General features: G+C 41.7%; 2 non-coding genes across 2 annotated transcripts; both read right to left on the reverse strand.

Annotated features, from left to right (window-relative positions):
- Positions 1 to 356: 356 nt before the first annotated feature.
- LOC118491983 lies at positions 357 to 463 on the reverse strand. Its single transcript, XR_004892427.1, has one exon. It is a non-coding gene; the product is annotated as a small nucleolar RNA R71 (small nucleolar RNA).
- Positions 464 to 6,448: 5,985 nt separating this feature from the next.
- On the reverse strand, positions 6,449 to 6,555 carry LOC118491940. The gene has a single exon (XR_004892385.1). It is a non-coding gene; the product is annotated as a small nucleolar RNA R71 (small nucleolar RNA).
- Positions 6,556 to 7,009: the final 454 nt, after the last annotated feature.

Here is a 7,009-nt window from a genome sequence, read left to right on the forward strand (position 1 = left end):
TGGATTACCTACGACCCACCGTAGGTAACCTTGGCGCCGCTATCAATGCACCGAATGTCGAAGCCAATAACTTCGAACTTCGGCCACATTTGATACAGATGCTTCAAAACTCTGCAACCTTTCATGGGCTTGCGGACGAGGATCCCCATCTACATATTACTAATTTCTTAGAAATATGTGATACCTTTCAGATCAATGGAGCATCAAATGACGCCATTCGCCTTCGAATGTTTCCATTTTCACTAAAAGACCGAGCAAAAGATTGGCTTAACACCCTCCCAGTTGGTTCGGTAAACACCTGGGATGAACTAGCCCAAAAATTTCTATATAAGTATTTCCCTCCCGCTAAAACGGCTAAATTAATGACTGAAATTAATACATACTCGCAAGACGAGGGGGAATCCTTATATGAAACTTGGGAAAGATTCAAGGAGCTATTACGAAAGTGTCCTCATCACGGTCTTGCAGTGTGGCAACAAGTATCCACTTTCTATAACGGATTGTTGCCACATACTAGACAAACACTTGACTCTAGCTCCGGGGGACTTTTAGGTAATCGCCGCCCGCAAGAAATATATAATCAGATTGAGGAAATTGCTCAAAACAATTTTCAATGGCACACTCCCCGAGGCAATAAATCTATTGCCCCGGGCGCCCATAAGGTTGATGAAAGCACTTCTTTACAAGCCCAAATCGAGGCCCTTTCTTCAAAAATTAAAAAGCTAGAAATGACAAAAACAGTCTCGGTTATGGCTTGTGAAGGGTGTGGTGGGCCACATGAAAATTGGAGTTGTTTGAAAGAAACAGATGATCAAACAGAGTCGGTAAACTACATTGATAATAGACCTAGGCTGTCGGGTCCCCCAACGGGCACCTACAACCTAGGATGGCGTAACCACCCTAACCTTGGTTGAAGAGAACCCGACAATAGTAGTAACCAACAAAACCTAAATCAACGAACAAACTTTCAACAACCGAGGAATGAGTCACAATTTTTTTCTCAACAACAAGGTGGACGAGAAAGGCTTGAAGATACTATATCTCGCCTCATCTCCGACACTGAAAAGAAAAACTCGGATAGGTTTCTACAATTAGAATCAAATTTTAGAAATCAACAAGCTAGTATACAAAACATCAAAAACAAATAAATCAACTAGCCCAAAATTTCTCCGAGAGACCACAAGGCGCGTTACCAAGTAATACCGAATCAAACCCAAAGGCACAAGTTCATCTCATAACACTACGGAACCGTACCGTGGGTCCTGCGGAAAGCCTGCCGCCTACTGAGGAGACCGCAACACCGCCCCAACAAGAAAAGGGTTCTCCTCCCTCACCAGAGCCTACCAAGGCTCCTCGGGTTCCGTACCCCGGTAGGTTAATCCGCCAGAAGACCAATGAGCAATTCGCAAAATTCGAAAGTCTACTAAAACAATTGCATGTCAACATTCCTTTCATTGACGTCCTAACCCAAATGCCTAAATATTCAAAATTCATGAGGGACTTTCTCACTCATAAAAGGAAAAATGAATCATTGCAATTATTTAACTTAGGCGAAGAATGCTCCGCCCTCGTGCTCAATAAACTTCCCTAAAAGAAGATTAATCCCGGAAGCTTCACAATTCCTTGCTCAATTGGGGACTCCCCCATTCGAAATGCGCTAGCCGACCTTGGTGCTTGCATCAACCTCATGCCAGCATCAATTCAAAAGACTCGGCATAGGCAAGACGAGTCCTACAAAGATGAGTTTACAGCTTGCTGATCGATCCGTCAAATTCCCGCAAGGTGTCGCTGAAAATCTGCTAGTCAAAGTTGATAATTTCGTCTACCCGGCCGACTTTGTCATCCTTGATATGGAAGAGGACACCGAAGTCCCCCTCATACTAGGGAGACCATTTCTAGCCACCGCACAAGCAGTGGTAGATATGAATGACGGAACGCTCACTTTAAAATATGGCGATGAAGAAGTGAAGTTCGGGGTTGGGAAGAGAATAGAGGACGATGACCCGGTCAATTACATGAAGGTTATTGATTCGAGTTTGGATGATGCTCTCCGACGGTGCAACATGGGATGCAAAACATCCCGCTCGGAAAACATATAACCTCACCTTAGGTCTAGCCAAGGACCCTTATAAACGTGGCGCACCACGGAGGCATTCCGCGGAACTATCCTTAGTTTAGTTTAATCTTTTAGTTTAATTTTAATTTGCAGAAATAAAACACACTCTGGATGGTGAAGGATAACAAGGGAAACGAGAAACATAGCCCCATGCACTAAAACAGAGCAATCCGACAACAATCTCCCTTTACAGTAGGCTCAGCACGGGCCGTGTCCACCCGACACGACCCCGTGCTGCACAATATGCAGCAAATCGCCCAGTTCAGGTAACTGGACACGGGGACGTGTTCACTGAACACGCCCCCGTGCCCAGGCTTCTGTTTCTTTTCTTAAATTTTTGTCACTGGCACCTGAACACGGGGCCGTGCCCGGTCCCCACGGGGCCGTGTCCAGACTGCCAGTAACATAAAATTATGCGTTTAACACCATTTTACACATTCAATCAGCCTAAAAACTTATTTTTGGGACACATTGAGGACAATGTGTAATTTAAGTGTTGGGGGGATGCTAAAACCTTGAATTTTGCAAGTCCTAATAATAAGCCTTACACAAAACTCTATTGGAACCGCTAATCACCCCAAATTTTTTCCAAAAATTTTCATTTTTTTACTTTTCTAAGTTTAAGTTGGGAATTCAAGTCTTAATAAGGTTATATTTTTACAAATTTACAACCGATAGCGTCGTGATAAAAAGAACCAACATAAGAAAATTATGAAAAGGCATGACAAACTTAGTAAAAATACGATTATATATACTTGATCACATAAAAAACCCTTTTCCCACAAAAGTGAGTTTTGAGCCTTTAACGAGCATACAAATATATATATCTTTACACTAAATGCTCATTTTTCATTTCTTGTGTGAATAGCCGCTTGGTTCATACGACTCTAGAACTTGCCACAACAATACATTCCCGGTCCTTACCAACTTAAACCCGAGTAAGTAAATGATGGAGGCATTAGGACTAACCCTTTTTCATTCTACACCATTATTTTTCTTTTTTTTTTACCACCTACCCAAAATCCCCCTAGTTAACCCCTTTGAGCCTAAACCTTTTCATTTCTTAACCCAAAACAACCCTTTTTACCCACCTAAACCTTTTTTATTTTTATTTTTTAGTAATAACGTTCGGTTCTCTTATGACTTCCCAAAAAAAAACAAAGTTTATCAAATATCTTTGTTTGAACAACCCATCGAAATAAAATAAAAATGGGAAAAATAAAAAGTCTTTCAAACCAACGTTTGTTACGCCTTTCGCCCTTTTTACTAACCACTAACCCAACCACCCACCTTTAGCCCAAGCCAAAAAACCCATAAAGTCCTCTTGATATTTACAAAGGTATATAGTTAAAAAGGAGGAGGATTGATTGCTTGGCAAGCTTATGGTAGAAGTAAGTTCCATGCCGCTCTCGAGTGATTCACTAAAAATACACCTTCGGCCGAGTGTTGAGTGATCTCCCGTGAGGTATGTGAACTTGTATATATATGAGATTTTTAAAAAAAAGGTATGTTATGCCCAAATAAGTAATTTATCTTAAAGAATGTTCTTAATAAATCATGCCGAATAGAATTGTAAATAAATAAAAATAAAACCCCAATAAAGAATCTTGGAAATCCCGACACTCTATGACAAGCCCAAAAACCTTCTCTTCTACCCATTCCATTTGGGAGTGAATAAAGCCACATTATAAAGAGTTTTGGTTGAGGACAAGCAAAGATTCAAGTGTGGGGGTATTTGATATGCGCAAAATGCAACATATAAATTATATCAAATATGGCATAAAACTAACCTTTGTTAGTACTAATGTTGGAAAAAGTGTGTTTTTGTCTTCCTTTTGTATTTTCAGGATTAAATGAGCTCAAATTAACAAAAGAAGCAAAAAGACAGCAAAATCTAACATAAATACAAGAAAAGGAACAAAAGTGGAATGCCCGACCCCTCAACAGCATCATCCCAAGCAAAACCAAGAACACAGAAGACTGAACACGCCCCGTTCTCAGCGAGCACGGGGCCGTGCCCAAGAAGCAGCAGAAAAGACAAACCTTTAGAAGCTTCTTTTGCCCACCACGGGGCCGTGCCCAGCGGACACGGGGGCGTGGTCAGACTCTTGCAGGCGCATTTATTGTAATTGTGAATTACAATTAATGAGGAGAGAGACAAGGATGGACACGGGGCCGTGCCCAGCGGGCACGGGGCCGTGCCCGAGCTTCTGTTCAGCCTATAAATAGGAGTGCTTGGAGACATTTCAACTCATCCCTTGGCACACCACCTCTCTCACACTTCACCCACCACCCAGCACCACCATGACACCATCATCAACCACCATCATCCATTGTCCATCATAGAGTGTGTGAGTCGTCTCGGGATCCAAGATTGATCGTAAGAGTTCTTGACAATCAAAGGCCATGTTTGCCTAAGTCTCTTACATCACTTGGTGAAGACAAGTGTTTAGTGTAATACTTTTTATTTTTAATCTTTTGCACTTTTTAATTGGTTTTGTATTAATGACTTTAATTACTAGTTTCTTATGTTGAAGGTGATTCTTCCTTATCGTTTGTCCGTGGTGTCTTGGCATTATTTTACTGTCTACATAAAATAAAAGATTTTCACCATTCATATCTCCACAGTCTATATGGAGGTATGTTGGCTACCTGGTCAGGGGTTAAGGGAACGGTTTGGTAAGAGTCTTGCCGTTGTTCAGCGTTTAGAGATCCTGCAAGGGACCTGGGTCAAATTTAGTAGGACCTCCTTCAATACCCAAAGGTATTGGATGGCGGGGGTCCAAACTCTTTGATCCCCTCATAAGTTAACTACTATTAAAACTTTAACCCAGCTATTTAGGAATGTATCCCTCCTGACTCAGACTACTTAGCTGAGGGTAACGTCGCCTTCAAAAGAGGGGCCTACCACATTATGCATTAATAACTTAATTAATTATCTTTCAATAATCCGACCCTTTAGGATTGTATCCTTGCTGACTCAAACTACTGGGTTGAGGGTAACGTCGCCTTCAAAAGAGGGGCCTACTACAATAACTAAGATAATCTCTTAAACAAGTGCAAAAGTGCGAAAATAATCAAAGGATACACTAACACACGAGTCGGATCCAAGTGATTCATCTTGTCTATCTGTTTTTATTTTTATTTTTATTTTTATTTTCAGCATTTTAGTTAGTTTTATTTTCTTAGTTTAAAAATCTTTTTCTAACATTGTGGTTTGATTAGACGTTGAGGATAAACCGGTACTAAAAGCTCTTGTGTCCTTGGACGACCTCGGTATCTTACCAACACTATACTACGTCCACGATGGGTGCACTTGCCCATATGTGTGTTTAGTGTTAGTAAACATCGTGTTTTATAAATTTAAAACTTGGCTAAAAGTGTAAAAAGGGCTTAAAATATAAACCTAAAACATATACACACTAACACGCATCAAGTTTTTGGCGCCGTTGCCGTTGCCGGAGACACAAGGATTTTAAGAAAGTTAGGAATCAACGGCCTAATCATTTTTTTTATTTTCTTTTTAATTTTTAGGATTTTCTTAATTTTTCAGCTTCTGCAGAGCTCAGCACGGGCCGTGCCTAGTCGGACACGGGTCGTGCCCAGCATTGGTACTGGCAGTTTTTATTTTTCGAGTTACAGAAGGCTGAGCACGGGGCCGTGTCGGTGCAACACGGGGCCGTGTCCAACTTTCCAGTAACAGGGATCCGGAAAACAATCACTGTAACTCTGACCACGGGTCGTGTTCACTGAGCACGGGGCCGTGGTGAACTTTCTGACCAGCATTCTTTTTTGTTTTTGTGACAGGACTTGGAACCAGACGCCACCTCTACGTAGTGTAGGAGCTCCAGTTCTAATAAAGACATAAAAGAACCCCTAGAAGAACCCGAACGCTTTATCAGAAAAAGTCTAAAAGCTAAAAACCAAGAGAAGGTTTCGGGGGACCCACTTCCAATGGCGGACCAGCGTACCCTCATGGATTACCTACGACCCACCGTAGGTAACCTTGGCGCCGCTATCAATGCACCGAATGTCGAAGCCAATAACTTCGAACTTCGGCCACATTTGATACAGATGCTTCAAAACTCTGCAAACTTTCATGGGCTTGCGGACGAGGATCCCCATCTACATATTACTAATTTCTTAGAAATATGTTATACCTTTCGGATCAATGGAGCATCAAATGACGCCATTCGCCTTCGAATGTTTCCATTTTCACTAAAAGACCGAGCAAAAGCTTGGCTTAACACCCTCCCAGTTGGTTCGGTAAACACCTGGGATGAACTAGCCCAAAAATTTCTATATAAGTATTTCCCTCCCGCTAAAACGGCTAAATTAATGACTGAAATTAATACATACTCGCAAGACGAGGGGGAATCCTTATATGAAACTTGGGAAAGATTCAAGGATCTATTACGAAAGTGTCCTCATCACGGTCTTGCAGTGTGGCAACAAGTATCCAATTTCTATAATGGATTGTTGCCACATACTAGACAAACACTTGACTCTAGCTCCGGGGGACTTTTAGGTAATCGCCGCCCGCAAGAAATATATAATCAGATTGAGGAAATTGCTCAAACCAATTTTCAATGGCACACTCCCCGAGGCAATAAATCTATTGCTCCGGGCGCCCATAAGGTTGATGAAAGCACTTCTTTACAAGCCCAAATCGAGGCCCTTTCTTCAAAAATTAAAAAGCTAGAAATGATAAAAACAGTCTCGGTTATGGCTTGTGAAGGGTGTGGTGGGCCACATGAAAATTGGAGTTGTATGAAAGAAACAGATGATTAAACAGAGTCGGTAAACTACATTGATAATAGACCTAGGCCGTCGGGTCCCCCAACGGGCACCTACAACCAAGGATGGCGTAACCACCCTAACCTTCGTTGGAGA

Source organism: Helianthus annuus, chromosome 4 (genome assembly GCF_002127325.2).
Source record: "Helianthus annuus cultivar XRQ/B chromosome 4, HanXRQr2.0-SUNRISE, whole genome shotgun sequence".
NCBI classification, from domain to species: Eukaryota; Viridiplantae; Streptophyta; class Magnoliopsida; order Asterales; family Asteraceae; genus Helianthus; species Helianthus annuus.